Source organism: Pan paniscus, chromosome 7 (genome assembly GCF_029289425.2).
Source record: "Pan paniscus chromosome 7, NHGRI_mPanPan1-v2.0_pri, whole genome shotgun sequence".
Lineage (NCBI taxonomy): Eukaryota > Metazoa > Chordata > Mammalia > Primates > Hominidae > Pan > Pan paniscus.
This window is the reverse complement of record NC_073256.2, coordinates 73875020-73896266: the sequence shown is the minus strand read 5'-3', so window position 1 is coordinate 73896266 and position 21247 is coordinate 73875020. Positions and strand designations below refer to the sequence as shown.

The 21247-nt window shown below is 39.5% G+C and overlaps 1 long non-coding RNA gene across 2 annotated transcripts; it reads right to left on the bottom strand.

Annotated features, from left to right (window-relative positions):
* Positions 1-555: 555 nt before the first annotated feature.
* LOC134730976 (uncharacterized) lies at positions 556-16981 on the bottom strand. Of its 2 annotated transcripts, none has more exons than XR_010112937.1 (3): positions 16110-16981; positions 9137-9535; positions 556-1032 (listed from the first exon to the last, which is right to left on the bottom strand). It is a non-coding gene; the product is annotated as an uncharacterized LOC134730976 (long non-coding RNA). The 2 variants fall into 2 exon arrangements; XR_010112938.1 differs by having other exon boundaries at positions 9437-9535.
* Positions 16982-21247: the final 4266 nt, after the last annotated feature.

Sequence of the window (21247 nt, the reverse complement as noted above, 5' to 3'; positions counted from 1 at the left end):
TGGAGACCATCATTCTGAGCAAACTCTGGCAAGGACGGAAAACCAAACAGTGCATGTTCTCACTCATAGGTGGGAATTGAACAATGAGAACACTTGGATACAGGGTGGGGAACATCACACACTGGGGCCTGTCATGGGGTTGGGGGAGAGGGGAGGGATAGCATTAGGAGATATACCTAATGTAAATGATGAGTTAACAGGTACAGGACACCAACATGGCACATGTGTACATATGTAACAAACCTGCACGTTGTGCACATGTACCCTAGAACTTAAAGTATAATAATTAAAAAAAAAAGAATGTTGAATATTGGCCCCCACTCTCTTCTGGCTTGTAGGGTTTCTGCCCAGACATCTGCTGTTAGTCTGATGGGCTTCCCTTTGTGGGTAACCCGACCTTGCTCTCTGGCTGCCCTTAACATTTTTTCCTTCATTTCAGCCTTCGAGAATCTGACAATTATGTGTCTTGGGGTTGCTCCTCTCGAGGAGTATCTTTGTGGTGTTCTCTGTATTTCCTGAATTTGAATGTTGGCCTGTCTTGCTAGGCCCTAACTCTTTTATTTTCTCTTATGTCGTTTGCAGCCAGGGACACAGGAACAGCGCATCGTGCAGCTGCTCCCTCCTGCTATTTTCCCCACAAAGCCCATTCCCCTTTGGTTCCAGTTTTGCGGTTGCCTCTCAGCCTCTGCACCTCCAGGTTCTTGCCTGTGCTCTTTGCTGGATTTCAGCAAGCCAAGGCAGGAAGTACTTCCAGACGGTGGATCTCTGCAATCCTGCTGGTCTTCAGCTGCTCCTGCAGTTTTTAACTTTATTTGACTGTCTCTTCCTCATTCATCTTGGTTGTTTTTCAAGGGTGAAGGCTTTCAAGCTGGAGTCTGCAGAGCTGAGGATGTGGAGCATGTGGGGACGAAGGGTTCTGGGAAAGGCCATAGGGTGAAGCTCCAAGCCCCAGCCACTCTGATCAGATCCACTCAGCTTTTATCTGTTTTGTTTAAATCCTCCATGTAAGACTTCCTTTTAACAAAGTTTGCCCTGATACAAAAAACAAAAACAAAAACAAAAACAAAACAGTTGAAAATTACTTCCCTCAAGAAAAACTCAATTGTTGCCACAGATAAGAATAATAGAATACAGAGCCCGATAAAATGAACACAGAATCCACCATTAAACAATCCCTATTTCATATGACCAATTTAAAAACTGCCGGGGTTGCCCATGGTAGCTCATGCCTGTAATCTGAGCACTTTGGGAGGCTGAGGTTGGGGGCAAGGGATCACTTGAGGCAAGGTGTTCGAGAACAGCCTGGGCAACATAGCAAGGCCCTGTCTTTATAAAAAATTAGATTAAATTTAAAAAATTTGTTGGGTTCTCTAGAACTTTACACACAAAAGTTATCTGTTTATTTTTCAGAGGAGGAAACTAAAGCCCAGGAAAGAAGGTATCCAAGGTAAAATAAGGGTGTAGCTGGAGCTAGGAGATAAATCAACCATGCGTTGGCAGGGGTGGATCTTTGCCAGTATCTTGGGCACCTAGCACCTTTCTCAGTCATGGTGGTCCTTGGCGCAGGAATGCATTATCCTCCCTCCTGCAGGCCTGAAGCCCTTCCACCTTAGCTCACCATGAGCGTGCTCTGCTCTCTCTTACTCCCCACTTCCCAGGTGCTCTGTGTTTGGCTTCCTGTGGGTTTAGAAGATGGCAGCAAATCCTCTTGCAAGTACTTGATTTAGTCAGCAATGCCTCCCTACCCTCCCTATTTCATAGTATTTTAGTTTAAATCTTTAAGATCAAGTGTTTCTTTGGCTCAGCCTCACCTACAGATCAGCCATTCTGCAACTCTCCTAGTCAATTATTAATCTCAGGTTCAGTAAGTTGTAGCCATGTGGGTTGGGTTACCTAGTACAGTCATGACCACCCAGGCCTGCCCCTTCACTGGATTGTGAAAAATATTCAAAGCCTGGCAAGTAAGCCAAAATGGAGATGCCAAAGCACATCTATCGGAGAAGTCATTCTTTGGCGTGGTCTTAGAGATCAATAAATGTAAGGTCCAGAGTTATATAAATCTATTGAGGAACAACTGGTACAGTTGGACTGTCTGTTGATCCTACTGCATTAGCAGGGTTCTCAAAAGAAACAGAATCAATAGGACTCTTCTCCTTATGATAAGATGTAAATAAATGAAGGCAGTCTGCTGGAGGGTTCTCTCTTACTCAGGGAAGCTAGTCTTTTTGTTCTGTTCAGGCTTTCTACTGATTGGATGAGGACCACCCACATCATGGAGGGTGATCTGCTTACTCAGAGCTCACCAATTTAAAGGTTAATGTCATCCAAAACACCCTCCAGGTTGACGCGCCCAATTAACCATCACACCTACTTTCTGAGATCACATCCACAGCAGCTCAGGTACTGCAGAATGAAAGGGATTCTACGGTCTTCCTCAGTGACTCATTTGAATCCACTTCTTATTCAGCCCAAATCATGCTTGCTTTTCCTTACCTAAATGTTATGAACTGTCACATTTATAGTACTGTCATGGAGATAAAAGCCACTGACCGACATTAAAAACAAAAATGAAATTTAAGGTACTGCCTTAACTCAGAAAAAAATCTTTATAGGATCTCCTTGATGAAAAGCCCTCTAGGGTTTCTGCCAATTAAATAATGAGTATCATATTTTGCCCTGTGGATAAGTGATTGTTTCAGAATGATTCAGTACATTGCGCAGGGTTGGAAATTCCTTGATTACTCACTAACTTTGACATAAAGAAGTTCAATAATAAACAGACTTCCAACCAATCTGACCACATGGTAAGATTCCTCACTGAGAAATGCCTCATCCTGCTCTCTCTCTCTCTTCCCTTTGGAAAACCAGAACAACCTGTTCATCATCAGTGATACCTCAGCTATAAAAATGAAATAATACCACAAGACCTAATCCATAGAAATGTGGTAGAAACAAACTGATTCATGATCAATAAATCTCTTAAAGTATTTGGTTCTATTATACAAGTCTAAGTGTTACTATTATCCCTGTGAAGATTTTATGAGCTACATAGTTGGGGGCTTCATTGCCTAGAGGAAGGAAAACAAATTGTCACTGAGAATGCAACTTTGTATATACAGCAGCCAGAAAGGCAAGAGTTCTACTACCGTTAGGAGGTAAATGCCATGTACTGTAAGCCTGGAGAGAATGTACTCATTCTTAATATCATAAGCAGACACAAGTATTTACCATATATACTTTTTAGTGATATTTGGTCACATTGGCCCTTCCGTCCCTGCAGGTAGCCTGAGGATTATTTTCTTTTTTGACATGTAAATAATCTATTTGTCCCTGTTCTTTAAAAGAACACAGCTTTCATAAAAAATGATGAGTTCATGTCCTTTGTAGGGACATGGATGAAACTGGAAACCATCATTCTCAGCAAACTATCGCAAGGACAAAAAACCAAACACCGCATGTTCTCACTCATAGGTGGGAATTGAACAGTGAGAACACATGGACACAGGAAGGGGAACATCACACACCGGGGACTGTTGTGAGGTGGGGGGCGGGGGGAGAGATAGCATTAGGAGATATACCTAATGCTAAATGATGAGTTCATGGGTGCAGCACACCAACATGGCACATGTATACATATGTAACAAACCTGCACGTTGTGCACATGTACCCTAAAACTTAAAGTATAATAACAATAAAATTAAAAAAAAAAGAACACAGCTTTCAAGATACCACTTTTGTCTAGAAGTCCTGAAATGTGTTTTATCTGTCCCATAATGCTGGAGGACATCAGTATATTTTAAATTATACCAAGGAGAATACAGTGTGGAATTCATTTTTGATACTATGTCTTATCCAATGGTTAATACACTACTGATGTAGTGCCACTACTATCACATTGTGTTAAGCAGTGTAGAGGGGATTTTTTTTTTTTTTTTACAAATAAAATCTGCTAAAAGTTATTCTGTTTGTACAGGGCAGCAATGTGTCTTCCATTTAAGCAGAAACATGTGATGAAAGTCCATAGTTCACAATGTCTGAAGCATCGCAGAGCAAGAGGGACATAAACAGGGGTTATCTATGGACACCATCATTTTCTACCTTTGCTTTTGACAGTCCTTTAAGTTAGACCCTAACTTTAGTGTTTCCTAATATTGCCTCAAGAATTGTTTTTATATCATCATGTTTATATAATGTATGATGAGAAACTATCTTAGGAAATAAATTGCATGCAGGTTGAAAAAAAACCTACTTTGAAGAAGTTAGAATCACATTGAGTCTCGTGGATCTCTCATTCTCTATTCCTTTAGGTTATTCCATTCTGCAATATTAGCTGAGCTATGTTTTGGAAGTTTGGACATGTTGTGTTATCTGCATTGACAGGTTACCAGGTATATTGATAATAGGCATTCTTTCCCCCCAATTCCAATTATTCTATAGTTATTAAATATAAAGGAATCAGCATTTGGTTCAGTTCAGCAATAGTAGTTGAATTTATATAATGTGAACTTACGCGAGATGTCCACTAAAGTAAATAAAGGTTGGCCCTCATCCTCAGGGAATTTCCAGGCTGATGTCAGAGAAAGATCCATTATTAATATTCAGCACATGAACTGGTGATAGATATAAGCACTGGAACCCGAGTGCAGAGGAATGACCTAAACCAGCATAGGTTAAAATTATAAAGAACCTAAACAACCATTTGATTCTGAGATTTTGTGTTTTACATATCAATTGAATCCGTCACAACCAAATTTTTTTAAAAAGGGGGTTGGGGAGAGGAAAAAAAGTTAAAAAAATTTTAAAACTGGAAAACTTTTGCCTCCAGACTCACCTTCTTCTAATCCTTTCTCCATTTTCTCTCTGAGATATAAATCTGATATTTATTTCCCTGATTTAAGCCCTTCCAGGTCTCCCAGAGCCTTGCTGAGAAGGTCTAACTTCCCCCTACTGCCATCCTCCCATTCCCTGGTCCCACCAACTTTCCAGCCTCATGTCCTGTTTTCTCCTCTATTGTCCCAATGCTCTGGCTATCATCAGACTCTACACATTTGCTAATCCCCTCCTCCTGGTATGTTCCTCCACTCTTGGTGCTATCCTAACCATCTTTCAAGACCCAGTTGAGGATTTTCCCCTTGGTGAAGCCTTTCTTTACCTCTCATGTGGAGTCAATTCCAACCTTCTTTGTGCTATCACTATGGTTTATTTGTACCTTCTTATGGTAGCAATGCGTGCAGTAGCTTGCAGTCATTTGCTTATCTAACCAGCTCCATACCTAGCCTCTGAGCACCTTGACAGCAAAGAAAATATCTTATTTATTTTTATCTGCCTGGCATATAGAAAAGAGTAAAAATAAAACTTATGATGAATAAACAAATGAATTACTCTTCTTTGCCTTGTTATAGCAGTTAATTGGGTATCTTGCAATTATTTATTTACGTAATCCACTTTGACACCAGTGGGCCGAGGGAGGTCCTGAGACACCGCTGGGACCTCAACTCCAGCTGGTGTCCAGGCTCTTGACACCATCATGAGGATGAATTCAAGGTCAGAAAATATGAAAATATGGACACTTATTGCAAAGGGAAAAGTACACTCAAGAAAAGGGAGTGTGGGTATAGTCAAGAGAGCCATGTAATGGGGACTGGGGTTTCTATCTTCATGGGTTTCTTTAACTAAGGGTGGAATAGTCATGGAGATTCCTGGGAAAAGGTGGAGATTTCTCAGAACTGTGGTGTCACCCATTTTTATACAAAATATGGATTTCCCCAGAACTGTCGCGGTATTGGTGGGTGTGTGATTTAGTATGTTTATTAGTGTATAATGAGGTCCTAGGTGAAACCTAGGTAAAATTCAGTGCCATGTTGGTCTTAGCCAGCTTAGTCTGTACCCTGTTTTTCAGGGTCTTATCAGCTCCTAGCTTCTATAGTTGTTTCAACAGTTTCCTTTTGCTAGTCATGTGGAACTGCTGCCTGGAGTTTTCTGTTCTCCTGCAACCATCCTGTGTTATTCCTGTCTCAACTCCACATCTAGCCTGAGTATCTTGCGGGAAGAGACTTTGTATGCCTTAAATGTTTTTATCTGCCTAGCACATAAACTGAAAGAATAAGCAAAGAGATGAGTTAATCCGAGAAGTTATCTTTCAAAAATATTTTATATCAGAAATGACCATCAAATTTCCTAACAACAAGACTCTTTCTACAGTTACATAAATACTTTCTATCTAAGTACTGCACTACTCGAGAAAGGAATGACAAGAATGTCTCTTGGTAGACATTATCAACTGAGGTGAATTTTCAAGAATAATAATCATCCTGTCTTCTTTTCCCCCCTCACAGAATATTAGCAAATAATAATCTGGAAAGAGATGTGGTACCAGATACACTGGAAGTAACTAACAAATGATTTGAAGTGAGACTTTAGGGTACACAGACTCCTGCAAAATGACTTCTACTTGACCATGCCTTCATTTCAGCATGGTGTTGCGGAGAATCCCAGAGATCTGAATCCCAGGAGAAGTCAGCCCATCCTGCTGTTCGTGGGAATCTATAAAGGAGGTGCACAAAGCTCCAGTTGCCCCTGATTTGAGAGATGTCTCCAGAGCAGCACTTGTTCCTGGTAAGACCTCCCATTCCCTCATCAAGACTTAGACCAAAACATTTAAAAGTTGCTTCCCCATCTCCAAGGCTCTTAGATTCATGTCCTCCTTTGGCTCCTATCCAATGATGATTTCACCTCTAACAACTAGATGTCAAGCTGCAAACACTCTAAGCACCAACTTCTTTCTTTCCAGTTGTTTTTAATTAGTACCCCTATTCCAATAATTTACTGCCCTCATCTAGACCTCTAAGCCATTTGCAACCCATCACATTCTTGTGTGCCCACTTCCGATGTTATCCAGCTTTGCATCCATGGGCCATTAATACAATAGTTCCTTGCATGCACCCTCAATTCCTTAGACCATAGGCCAGCAAACTAAGGATCTCAGGACAAATCAGTTCACTGCCTGTTTTTATAAGTAATGTTTTATTGGGACCTGGCCACACCATTTGTTTATGTATTGTCTATGACTGCTTTTGCACTAAAATGGCAAATTGAGTAGTTGTGACAAACTGTATGGTTACAAAGTGAGCCTAAAATATCTACTGTCTGACCCTTTGCAGGAAAAGTTTGATAGCCTGTGCCCAAGACGCTCTCCAACTTACTCACTTGGAAGGACTCCAGCTCTCCATTTATTCTTTACTGGTCCTGAGCAGTAGAGTAGGCTAAACAAAAACCCACACTTAAGCTGAAGATGCTCAACTTTAACACATGACTGCTACTTTCAAGTAAGCCTTATTTCTCCCATTATCTCAGATTACTATTGCACATCTTCTCTTTCCTTAAAACTCCAATTACCCCTTTCCTCTTCTCATTCTTAGCTTATAAAATAATTATCAGAAAAAGAACTACCCTGTCAGCCACCACCACATCTACCAACCTATTGACATCTCTGCCCATCTTCTCTGTGTTCCCTCTTATTTATTTATTTATTTATTTATTTTCAGATGGAGTCTCACTCTGTCGCTGGAGTGCAGTGGCTCCATCTCGGCTCACTGTAACCTCCGCCTCCCGGGTTCACGCCACTCTCCTGCCTCAGCCTCCTGAGTAGCTGGGACTACAGGCACCCGCCACCATGCCTGGCTAATTTTTTGTATTTTTAGTAGAGACGGGGTTTCACTGTGTTAGCCAGGATGGTCTCGATCTCATGACTTCGTGATCCGCCTGCCTCTTTTTACAATGCTTAACTAGGTCTACTCCTAGCTGAGGCCAACCACTTGACATGTGGGTTGAATTTTGTGTTAGTTGACAGGATCTCCAAAGAAAGAGAAACAATAGGATATATTCATAGAGGTAGATGTATGAGAGGGGAATAGATGTCTCAGGGAAATTGGCTTATGTGGTTATGGAGGCTGAGAAGTCCCACCATAGGTGACCTGCACACTGGAGAGCTAGGGAAGCCGATAGCATGTCTCAGTCCATGTATGAAGGTCTCAGAACCAGGAAAGTCAATGGTGTAAATTTCAGTCTAAAGCCACAGGCCTGAGAACTTGGGGTGCTGCCTGTGCAAGTCCTAGAGTCCCAAGGCCAGAGAACCTGGAGTTCTGATGTTGAAGGGCAGGAGAAGAAGGGTGCCCCAGCTCCAGCAGAAAAAGAGAGAAAATTTTTTCCTCTGCTATCTAGGCTCTCACATTGGGTGTGGGTGAATTTTCCTTACTCAGTCCACTGATTCAAATGCCAGTCTCCTCTGTAAACATCCTCACAGATGAACACAAAAATAATGCTTTATCACCTTTCTGGGTATCCCTTAATCCAGTCAAGTTGGCACCTAAAATTAACCTTCATGGACCTTGTCCACTTTCACCTCCTCGAGGATTTTGATCTTGTAATTATTCCCTTCCTTTTCTATTTCATTACTTTATCCTTCTCTCCTAGATCATGACCATCGATGAATGTGCTATAATAATTTCCATAAAAATTAAAATGCTCTTCCAAGAGTCCCCATTTCCTTCAGCCACAGCCTGTTCTGTGTGGCCTTGTAACCATCCATTTAGAAAGAGTTGTCTCTACAGATTCTTTACATGTTCTCGTCTTGAGTTCTCTCCTCAACCGGCTTTACCCATGCCTCCAGACTGAGAATGCAATTGGCAAGCTCACAAAGTCATTGTCATCAGCCTCTTGGGAGTGTGCAACATAGGAAGCACTCTTTTTCTCTTGAAACACATTCGCCTTTTGGCTTTCAGAACACTGTAACCTCCAGTTGTTCTTTCTACCTCCCTGGGCACTGCAGTCTTCATTACTGGCTCCTCCTCTCCTCAATCATGCAATTGTAGGTCTCAGAGCTCAGTGCTCAGTCCTCAGATCTCTTATTTATATATGCTCACTTCTAGAGGGACTTGCCCCGTCCCCTGGATTTAATTATCATCTATATTCTGATGTTTACTGAGTTTATATTTCCAGCCCAAGCCAATTCTCAGAATTCTAAGTCTCATTTTCTAAGGCATCTGAAACCTAACAAGGCCCAGTCTTTCCTGTTTTCATAAATAGTAACTAGTCTTTCACTTATAATCCTACAAATAGCCTTGTCCCCATTACTCACCTGTCTTGTAACAACTAGTCCATGAGCAAATCTTACTTTGAAATATGGCCAAGAGTGACATCTTGCCATCTCCAGCCTAAGTCTCCATCATCATCTCTTGCCTGGTCATCTTAGCTTCTACTCTTGCCCCCGTCTCTCTCTTCCCCACCTCACATTCAACGCTTCTCATGGCAATCATAAGGATTTTATTTTAAATATAAATCAGCTTATGTCATTTCTATGTGGTGTGTTTTCCAGTGGCTTTCCATCATGCTGAGAAGAGAATCCAAAGTCCTTTACATGATCAAGAACACCGTTCACCTTGGTGGCTCAGGCCTGCACTTTGGGAGACTGAGCAGGGAGGATGGCTTGAGGCCAGGAGTTTGAGACCAGTCTGGACAGCATAGTGAGTCCTCATCTCTGCAAAAAAAAGAAAATGTTTTTTTAAATAGCTGGGTATGATGGTGCACATCTATAGTCCCAGCTACTTAGGAGGCAGAGGCAAAGGACCACTTAAGCAAGGAGTTTGAGGCCACTGCACTCCAGCCTGGGTGACAGAACAAGACTCTGTCTCAAAACAAAATAAAACAAAACAAAATGAAACAAAAATTCTCTTCATAATCTGGCTTTGGTCTTTCTGACTCCATCTTAAAATCAGACTCTCTTGCTGCATCTTAGCCCCATCAGCATTTTTCCTGTTCCTTTGACATCAAGCTTCTTCCCCATCTCAGGCCTTTTACACTCACTGTTTTCTTAGCTTGAGATGCCCCTCCAGAGACCTGTGGTTATTACTTTGTTGTCGTCAGCAAATATCCTATGATCAAGTGTCATCCCCTCAAAGAAATGTCTCCTGACTACCTCTTTCTCCTCCCAAGACATTCTCTATCTTACTACTCTGTTTTATTTTTTTCTTTGTAGCATGTATCACAGTGGCCATAGCATTACACATTTATTTTTAATTCTCTAGATTCTCCCCTAGAATGTAAACCCTATGAGGTTAATAACTGTCTAATTCACCCCTGTGTCCTGGAACCTAGAATAGCACTTAACACATAGCAGGCTTATAGTAACTACTTTTTAATGAATAAACAGAAGTGTTTATATTAAATTTCATGTCCTTATAATCATTATAAGGAGAATAAAATTGTTCAAACTTAAACAACAATAAGTGAAGAAATGATCCCACTCTTAAAAAGCCAAAATAATCCCATGCCTTGTGCTGTAAAGCTCAGAAACTTCAAATATTCTTCACTTATGAAAGACATGTGACTACATTTAACCAAAAAAAGGCAAATCTATACTTTCAGTATTAATACAATAAAATGAGCCTTTAATAAATACTCATTTAGCTATAATAAAGAAAAAATGACACAGACAGGAAAAAACTAACCATCTGAAGAAAAGCACATGCTACGTATGCACATTCAAGAATTTACTCTCAAAATGCAGTTAAGTTCCCACATGTGCATTTGACTATCTCATATTCCCATACTCTAGGCTGCCCTTTGCATTTTTTTCCTACACATATGTTTTTCATGATCACAGTTTTGATATATAAACAATATCACTACTTCTAGACTTACGGTGTCAGAGACAGCCAGCATAACCCCAATAGGAAATGAACTCCAGCTCTGATTTTATCCCAACAGGAAAGAAGATATGTTTATAATTTCCCAGCAGGAAATCAGATCTATTTCTCTGCTTAGCTTGACAAGATGATGGTATGTCTTTTCCCTCTCCATTAACTTAATATCAAAATAATGGTAACTCAGAGTTAAATAAACAGGAATAGACTTCTAATGTCAATCAAAATATATGCTAATCTCACTTCTGCTGTCAGTTGCATGGAGCTCAAATTCATTATTGAAAGTATTTATAATTTTCTTTCTTCTCTGTTGAAATCAAAAAGAAAAAAAAAGCCACAAGTTTTATCCTATAATTTCATTTGAAAAATTATAACTTTTCCCCAATTATCCTCATCCAACTGACCTTCCTCCCATTTTTAGCTGGAAGGTGATGTATTGCTTCTATTTACCTGACAATGTGAGCATAAATCTATTTATGCAAAAAACAATTTCTTAAATCAAATTTCCAGACTCAGAAACATTCAGTTTAGTCCACAGATGTAGCCTCAGATTAATTTTCCTCAGAGATACATTTTGTTGCTCTCTATGTTGAAAAAAAAATGTTCTAGATGACTAATGATTCAGTGCTATTTTTCCCTTAGCAACATAAAATGAACTTCATAATAGAAAGAGCCTGATTTACTGACAACAGCTCTCTCTTAGTGAGGGGTATTGCCAAGTGCCTCCATATGTACTGTGTTTAAGATGCTTCTCCTAGGAGGCTTTTATCACAACACTGTGCAATGCAGTGTCTCTTCCTGGGAGAGTTCCAGGATAAAGGGAGAAACTGTGAATTGGTGCCCAAGGCTAGCCTGGACTCCTATTAGGACATCCACGGAGTATTCAGCTGAAAACTGTCTTCATCCTGGGTAGGTGGCCATAGGGTTTGGGGCATGGAACCAAAATTTTAAAATGGTGGGGAGGGGGCTTTGCTTAGATACTTGTATTGTACGTTGAACATTCATTCAGATCCCACAGGGAATGGGCAAAGAGTAAAGGAAGAGAAATGGTGTTAGTTATAAATCTTTAAAGAAATGTGTCTGTATTAGTCCATTCTCTCACTACTATAAAGAACTACCAGAGACTGGGTAATTTATACAGAAAAAAAGTTTAATTGAAGTTCAACAGGCTGTACAGGAAGCATGACTGGGAGGCCTCAGGAAACTTACAATCATGGTGGAAGGCGAAGGAGAAGCAAACATGTCTTACCTGGAGGGAGCAGGAGGAAGAAGAGAGCAAAGGGGGAAGCGCTACACATTTTCAAACAACCAGATCTCTTGAGAACTCACTCACTATCATGAGAACAGCAATGGGGAAATCCGCCACCATGATCCAATGATCTCCCACCAGGTTCCTCCCCCAACATTCAGGATTACAATTCAACATGAGATTTGGGTGGGGACACAGAGACAACCCATATCGGTGGTATCTATCTATCTATCATCTATCTATCATCTATCTATCATCTATCTATCTATCTATCTATCTATCTATCTATCTATCTACCTACCTATCATCTAATATATCATCTATCTTTCTAGTTATCTATTAAAGTGATTATAAACTCACAGGATTCATATATTACTGAAATGAGTTTGGAGAATGCACTATCTAGAAAAAAAATTTCCGCTCGAGGCTTGCACTTCTTAAATTTGTAACTATGCAGTTAGTTAGATAATGGTTTTGTTGCTTAAAGTATAACACTTTTTAGGTTCAATAATGAAAATATTTCTTGGAAGAGCAGGTAAAGATTCAATTGTTCTCTATGTCTAAATTGTTATCCTATTTTTCCTGTGCTCTTGTACACCTTTGCTATATCCTCTGACTCAAAACCCTGTCAAAAATCTGTGGAGGGATAGGAGGAGCTTCAAAGTTTTCCCTGTCTGCTGTGACTGCTGCAGCCAGGAGCCATAGCAAAAGCTTCAGTTAAATGGTACAGTAAGATCTAGAATCTTATATTTGGATCTCTTCACATGGATAGCCTCTTGAAAGTGCCCACATAATAATAAGATGGCTTGGAAGAGCCATTAGAGTTACATCTTCCTATTAGATTCCATTGATCTAGGGTAGGTATGGAGCCTGCCAACTCCAGTAATGGCTATATTTAACGTCTTATATAAAATTGTATCTTTTTCTTAAATTATCCTAGATCAGAGATGAGTCATCACCTATACATCATTTTCCTTTTGATGTTCTGAATATATTGAAACCAATTTTAGGGTTTATTGATTAAAATGCATTTGTTATGCATTCAAGTCTCCTATATGCCTCTTAATACAGGTGGAAAGAAGAGAAAATTAAATCAACTGTTTTCAAGTGTTGCTAGGTTTTCCAGTCTGATAAAAGGTCTAAATGAAATCTATACTAACACATAAAATTGACAGACCTAAAGAGCTACTGTAAACTTACAACCTAAATTAGTTAATTAGCATTTCTTTGGGATTCCTTGTGAAGGAATGCAGAAGATCTTGGCTTTGCTCTCCTGGGGCAATGATACTGGGGCTTCTGCTATTCAAATCTGGACCACATTCATTGGTTAAAAAAATTAAATAATAAGTTCATTTAGCTCTGGCATATTAATATAGCCAGGCAAAACAACTGTGGCTTGAAATAAATTAATTTGGATTTCCTAAGTAAGTTTTCTCTTTTAGTATGTTTTTATCAGGAAAAACAATCACCAAAGTGATAAGATGGTAAACACAAGTGCAAAAATAATACTCAGAATGTTGAAAGAGCCAAGTAAGTCTGCTGAGCAGACAATTAATTTAGGAAAAGCCAGTTCTCAGAAAATTGAAATTTCATTGCCTGCGATCCAGGAATATAGAATAAAATATATTTTCTAATCCGAAACAGCATCCATTCTGGGTTTTGTTGTCTGAATACATAATTACTAAAGTGAAATTTTCCCAGAGAAATACTGGTTTAAAAAATGCTTTTATTTAAGGAAATGATCAGGCAATTCCTCAACAGTCGTTTATTGGACTGAATACTAATGTGGTGCTTTCACTCTTGAGAGTTCATTTTTAAAAGGATCCTATAGAAGCATTTAACAATCTGTCTGTTATAATATTATTATATTATTGTAAAATATACAGATGAAATGATAGACACTATCTATCTAAGTAAATGTTTAATAGCCATATTTGGGGTTTGGGGAGGGGCTGTCCTGATTTGTAGTGTTTGCCCATATCTTTGGTATAAATATACCCACCATGGCTGATTTCAAACTGCCAACCTGGCATCAGAGTATAGAACTGGAAAGAAGTGCAAGTAACCACAATCTTATAATAATTCTACCATATGAATACTACTATAGCAGAGAGTACAATAAAATGTAATAAAGCTATTAGAAAATGTTGAGTTCTAAATGTTTATACCTTTTTACATAATATAATAATGTAATGTAACATTGCATAATACTATATTATGTAATTTTTTTTTTTGAGACAGAGTTTCACTCTTTTCATCCAGGCTGCAGTGCAATGGTGCGATCTTGGCGCACTGCAACCTCCACCTCCCAGGTTCAAGTGATTCTCCTGCCTCAACCTCCGGAGTAGCTGGGATTACAGGCGCCTGCCACCACACCCAGCTAATTTTTTTGTATTTTCAGTAGAAACAGGGTTTCACCATGTTGGCCATGCTAGTCTCGAATCCTGACTTCAGGTGATTCACCCCCTTTGGCCTCCCAAAGCGCTGGGATTACAGGCGTGAGCCACTGTGCTTGGCCATAATATGTAATTTTTAATAATGGCTATGTTTAGCAACAAGCTTGAAAATTCTGAAAATTTAACAATCGATTTTTGCAAACTGTTAAGATCCAGCTCAAGCATATTATGGTAAGATTTTATGACTAATTAGCATTATTCCTGAGGGAAAAAAATTCATTTTTAATGGGTGAAAATTTAAAGGGCCTTCAGTTAGTGTCCACGGTTGTATCTAAATTAGGCTTTCTAGACATATATTCATTCAGCACCTCCTTCACAGTTATTAACATACTTTCTAACACATATCCTTGGCAAATAGAACACTACGAGGAAATGAATGGCTCCTGTCAACAAGCACATCATTACTGACTCTTAATAGTTCATTATTACATCCCCTCCTCTGCAGGCCTTATCTTCGTATGGAAAGCATACCTAGTCACCGTGCTTTTCCATCTGGCCTGTCACATCCATCCCACACCCACAGTGTTGCTTCAAGGGCCCAGGCCAGGGCTGCACCTACCTCCAGCCTAGTACTTGATATAAAAAAGAAAAATTTAACAATTTAAAGAGTTACTGTAATTACCTATATATCTCTTCCTCTCCTCTATTTTTTTTTTGTGGCAAAATGATAACTACAAAATAGATTGCTAAAGAGTAAATGGGGCATTTAACCCTAGATTTCTCAAAGCCTCTTATCCATCTGTGGAAAGCTTCACAGAATACAGCCCAATGCAATGTGTCCCAAGTCACAATCTAATGAGTTATTTCACAGGGTGGCTGTGGCCATTCATCCTCTGTTCCTCTCCTTCCACATCCTCCCTTAACAATGTTATGTTATCGCAACAAAGTCAGTTACCACATGATGTGGGTGATTATAACCTTCCTTCCACCATCAATACTGGGTTTCCTGAGAGTGCTCCCATTTATGTTGTTGTCCTGGTGTAGTTATTAATAGTGCTCTGTTTCATCTCCAAGGGGTCCTAGTTTGGATGATGAATTATATGGTCACCCTTTTCCGGCACTTCTTGCTTCAACTCCAGACCATCTTAGATATCTCATAAGACCTCCGAACTCAGTTCATACCAGTCTTAATCCACATTGTTCTTCAAAAGCCTCTATTTGCTGGATAGCTGTTTGTGTTATGGTATCTCCAATTTACCAAATTATTGAGGTCTTTCTTTTTAAACTTCCCTTACTCTTTCACGTAAAATGATTTGTCAATTTCTGTCCATTTTCTGTGGGTTTTTATCTCCAGCCAGGCCCAGTTGCTCTATTCCCATTCCCATTCCCACTGCCACGAACTCAGCATAGATTTTTCTCTTCTGTAATGCAGAAAATATCTCTTAACTACCCTGATTATCTTGCTTTTCCAATTCATTCTATATGGTCTCACTAGACTTAGAGAAAGAACCATACAAAGGCCTCACTGTGTGACCAGCATTTAGACTGCATCTGGTACATTGTACAAGCTCAACAAATATTTGTTGAATAACAGAATAAACATGTATTAGAGTAATCTTCCTAGAGCAGTCACTCTTTATGCTAAAGTCTTATTTAAAAATATGTTCTTTCAATAGACCCCCAAAGCAAAGTCCCTCTTACTCTGCATCCAAGAACCTCTGTGCTCTGGCACCCACCTCCATCCATCACATCACATCTACCCACCTGGGTGCCTGTACCACCAGGTCCTGCCATGCCAAAATGCAGATCCTTCCTGATGTATGTCCAGTGTTTCTTGCCTTCACGCTCTTGGTCCTGCCATTATCTTGACAAAAACCATCTTTTTCCTCCTTAACTTTTTCCACCCGATCTTCTAAGGGTATGATAAACAAATAAAGAGAGTGACTACTGCGGCAAGGAAAAAATCCTTTATAGCATTTAATGCCCATGCAAATCACAGCGTTCACTCCTAAGGTTCGCTGAAAGCATGTTTTCTGTTGTTTCCATAGGTGATCAACTATGCCTCTGGGGGGAAAACAGTAGTTTTACAAATAATAAACTTCATCTTTCTAAAATAAAACTAGATTAAAAATATGATACCCATAGCAAGACTAAATCTCTACAAAAAAATAAAAAACTAGCCGGGCATGGTGGCACATGCCTGTAGTCCCAGCTACTTGGGAGGCTGAGGCAAGAGGATCACTTTACCCCAGGAGGTCGGGGCTGCAGTGAGCTGTGTTCACACCACTGCACTACAGCCTGGGTGACAGAGCAAGACTCTGTCTCAACAAAACAAAACAAAACAAAACAAAACAAAACAAAACAAAACAAAAAATGATACCCAAAGAGATGATTTGTTGCTTCAGAATATCCCACTTGGGAGTAACTTTTAGTCTTAAGATTAATATAAACTACTCCACATGATGTATTTGATGTATCTTTATATGGTTCCATCACTATATTTTCTTCTCTAGTAGCTTTATAATAGACACTATAAAAGAAAAAGTCATCACCAAAACATAAAGTTAAATATTCAAAGATAAGCCTCATAATATTAGAAGATAAAACAAAATTCAAGAAACCCTTTCTGCCTGACTTCTGTTGAATCAGGAGCCTGGATAATAAAGAAATTGCACCAAACATGAATTATGTTTTAAACAAATGAATTACTAGCAAATATGGAATTGCTTTACTTGTATATTTAACTCACATCTTTCTATAGTTATTTAAGAAAAATTAAGTCAATTATTTTAGTTCCACTTATAATTACTTAGTAGGATTTGGGAGACAGATTTTATTCCCAATGATTTTTTTTCTATGACTTCTTTTATAAAAACAGGAATTTTAATAATTCCAAGAGTAAATATAAATCTGAACTTTGAAGGGGTCAATTGTAGTTCAGGATTTGGAAGATAAAATGTTTAAATGAGCTTGGAGCTTAGTGTAACACATGTGCTTCTTCTATCCTTCTTTGCAATAATACCTCAGAGCAAATAAAACCAGCTGTGTAAATGAAAAATTCAAATTAGATACCAAGGAATCCAGTCACAAATCCATTATATTCCTTCTGTTCCTGAACACAAACAAACTGTCACTAAAACTTCATGAGTACCTAAAGTCAGTACCTAAAGGACAAAAATTTGTATGACCAGAAAGTTAATTATTCCCTAAAAGAGCATAAATATACCAGAAAACAAATGAGATGATTGATATTTAATACATAGATAGATAGGTAGATAGATAGTTAGATAGGTACATAGATAGATAGATAGGTAGATAGATAGTTAGATAGGTACATAGATAGATAGATGATAGATGCATATGAATAGTGGGTTATGCATCTAATAACAGGCATATAAATTTTTAACCTGAGAAATATAGTAAAGTACCAAGAATAAAACACCCACACATACACACACACACACAGACACTCCATATATAGCAATATGTGTATGCATAGTATATTAACAGTTCATTAAAAATTGGCCTGAGAATTCTAGTGATTGTTTACTAGCTAAGTTACAAGTTTTTTTCATTTATTCAAGCTAAATAATCTGGCTATAACAAAGACATAGTAATTTAAAATTAGTACTGCATTATAGAATGCTATTTTCCTATGAAGCATACGATTTTTGAGAGATTAGTCTGTATACCTGTCATTGAGTAAGTTCATATACAAACTCACTCCCTATAAGTGGATGGCCTGTCTTGATAGAGGTGGGTTACATGGAAGTTGCCATTTGTCAAAATTGGCTCGAGTGTGGTCACAGTCCACTTTCAGCTCACACAAATATGTTGAACTATCCAGGAGGAGCCCCAGGTTTCTCCTCCCCTCCCCATATCCCTGAGGCCACAGATAGAGCTAGGGAAGGAACCCACTTATTTGCCTTCCTTCTGCTCTCTGGCCCCACTCTGGCAAGATTCTCCAGCACCGTTTCCACAGCACAAGGAATTGCTCTTGGCCTGCTCTGGCTTGTGACATGTCTCAGCCTATGCTGGGCAGACTGGGCCACTGTCACTTGACGTCCCATTGCCAAATGCTCAATCTCTCCCAGGGCCCAGGAGCACACAAAAGCTGCTCTTCAAACCGTTCTCTGCTGTAGGAGGCAGGGCCTCTAGGCTCTGGGCTGAACTCTTGAATTGGGAACTGCCACACGATACATCCTCTAGCACTATTGGGTGGCCTGGGCCATTCAGCCTGAGTGACAGGGCATAGAACATAGCAGAGGTCTCCCACTCAAAACAGGCAGATTTCTAAGTCATCTGCAGAATGGGTTGGAGCAGTAGTCCCAAGCGTGGTGCAATTTGTCTCCACATTCACTTGGCAGGTATTAAGATATACCCCAACAGACAGACAAAATGAACTCCCTGCACCCAAAATGAGACACACCAAAAATAAACCCGAATTTCATGCCCAGCAGGATGAAGGATTAGTCATGTATCCTTCATTAATTGCTATAAGTTTTCTTTCCTGTAATTAAGCAGAAGCCAGGTCCTGAAAAGCATTGCCAAAACAACTACAGCTGGAAATTTTCCCACCTGACCCTGATAAACCACCAGATGCCAGCAAGCCGACACAACCCCCTTTCCCCACCTTGCCTTTCCTGCCACAACACGGACTGGACAAAGGGCTGGTCTTAGAGACATTCTTTATTAATGAATAGCTGCAGATCTCAAGCCAGTTTCAGCCAGCTTATGGAGGCTGCACACAAACTGTCTTTGTGTTCTACAGTTCACCTTTTGTTGTAAAGAGTTGAATTCCACCTAATTTTAATGCTAAAACTCCCAAAGTGAACATAAAATGTGTTACATATATGAATACCCACTGTGCCCATGGCTGATTTCTCTCACCAATATTCATAGATTTTCCCGCATCCTGCACCATATGTATGTAAGTCTGACTCTCCTCACTCTCTTCTGTGGAACATACGCTTTTGATTTTCTCCAGAAGCTATGTTCCTTATCTATAGGTTGCTTCTCCTTCTGAAAATAAAGTCTTCTCCTTTCCTTCCTCTGTGGATCTCACAGTCTTTTGTTAACACAGGGGTACAAGATGTGGTATCTTGACCTTTATCATAAGAGGGATAATCTGGCTTGTCCAGACCCTTAAAATTTTACAATGCAGCAGGCCACTCCTGCTTTACAAGGTTTATCTGCTACTCTCTGACTCCCTGTGTGTCACTAGGGCACCCAGATTACTTGCCACTTCTTGTTTACCAGGTTCAATCAGCACAGTGTTACCAATATAGGGACCAGTGTGATGCGCTGAAGAAAGTCAGAGCATCAAGGTCCCTGGAAGCTTCATTTTAAAAGCATTACATGGGTCAAACAACAACTTTTGACATTTGCTTCTTATAATTGTATGTCTTTCTTTTCATCTGACATTATTTCATAAGTATTTTCTCCTGTCATTAAATATTCCTTTAAAAGTATTTTTAAATGGTTCTATAATATTCTATCATATTATTATGATATTTATTATTCTCTGCTTATTTGGGTATTTGCATTTTTAAATGTTTGCTATTACAAATAATTTTGTGATAAGTGTGCATATAACTGTTTTCATCTTTGTTTCCCTAAAATACATTCCTGGACATGAAATTACTTAACTAGAGTATAAAGATGTTTAGGGTTTTGGATTCATACTGACAAATTGTTCTTAAGAAATGGAGTACTGATTTATATCCAACCAACTGTGTTTTAGAGGGCTCATTCCCCACACTCTGGCCAGCACTGATATTGGTATATTTTTAACTTTTGCCAATTTAAATTTTAAAATTTCTCTTTATTATTATTCTAATATCTGTTTATTCTCTCTCTCTCTCTTTTTAAGATGGAGTCTCACTCTGTCAGCCAGGCTGGAGTGCAGTGGCGCGATCTCAGCTCACTGCAACATCCGCCTCCCGGGTTCAAGCAATTCCCCTGCCTCAGCCTCCTGAGTAGCTGGGCTTACAGGCACATGCCACCACGCCCTGTTAATTTTTTGTATTTTTAGTAGAATCGGGGTTTCACGAAGTTGGCCAGGCTGGCCTTGAACTCCTGACCTCAAGTGATCTGTTTGACTTGGCGTCCCAAAGTGCTGGGTTTACAGGCATGAGCCACCATGCCCAGCCTCTGTTTATTGTTATATAAAGTTGAACATTTTCATTGTGCTTTTAAGACATACCTATTTCCTATTTTTTCCAAAGTCTGCAGAGAAGTAGCTAGCATAATCCCTTTTTATATGATTCCATAATTCTATAGGTATTAAATCCTTCTCATCCTTATCTTGGCACCATCCCCTAAACAATTTAAGACTCTAAGCTGTTACCATATTTTCAGTGGAAATGAGAATTGCTCCCTTGACAAAAGTCAAGATACTCATTCAAGAACTAGTCTGAAAAATCTTCCATTGTCCTTATCCTGTAAGACGAGTCCCTGAACCATTAGCCTTTTTTACTTATTGCTATATGTCCACTTTGACAGGTCTTGTCTGACTTGAGGTCCCTAGGAAGATCATGACATAAGCATTCTGGAGATGTGAAATTTGGGAACAGATAGGAGATAACACCAGTGGTTTTCATTTGGGGATCCAGAACTTGAATGTATATGCAGACTTAATGCTCAACGAACCAAATGTTAACTTTTTTTTTTTTTTGAGACAGTTTCTTGCTCTATCGCCAGGCTGGACTGCACTGGCTCGATCTTGGCTCACTGCAACTTCCGCCTCCCGGGTTCAAGCCACTGCCTCAGCCTCCCAAGTAGCTGGGACTACAGGCGCGTGCCTCCATGCCCAGCTAATTTTTGTATTTTTAGTAGAGACGGAGTTTCACCATGTTGGCCAGGATGGTCATGATTTCTTGACCTTATGATCCGCCCGCCTT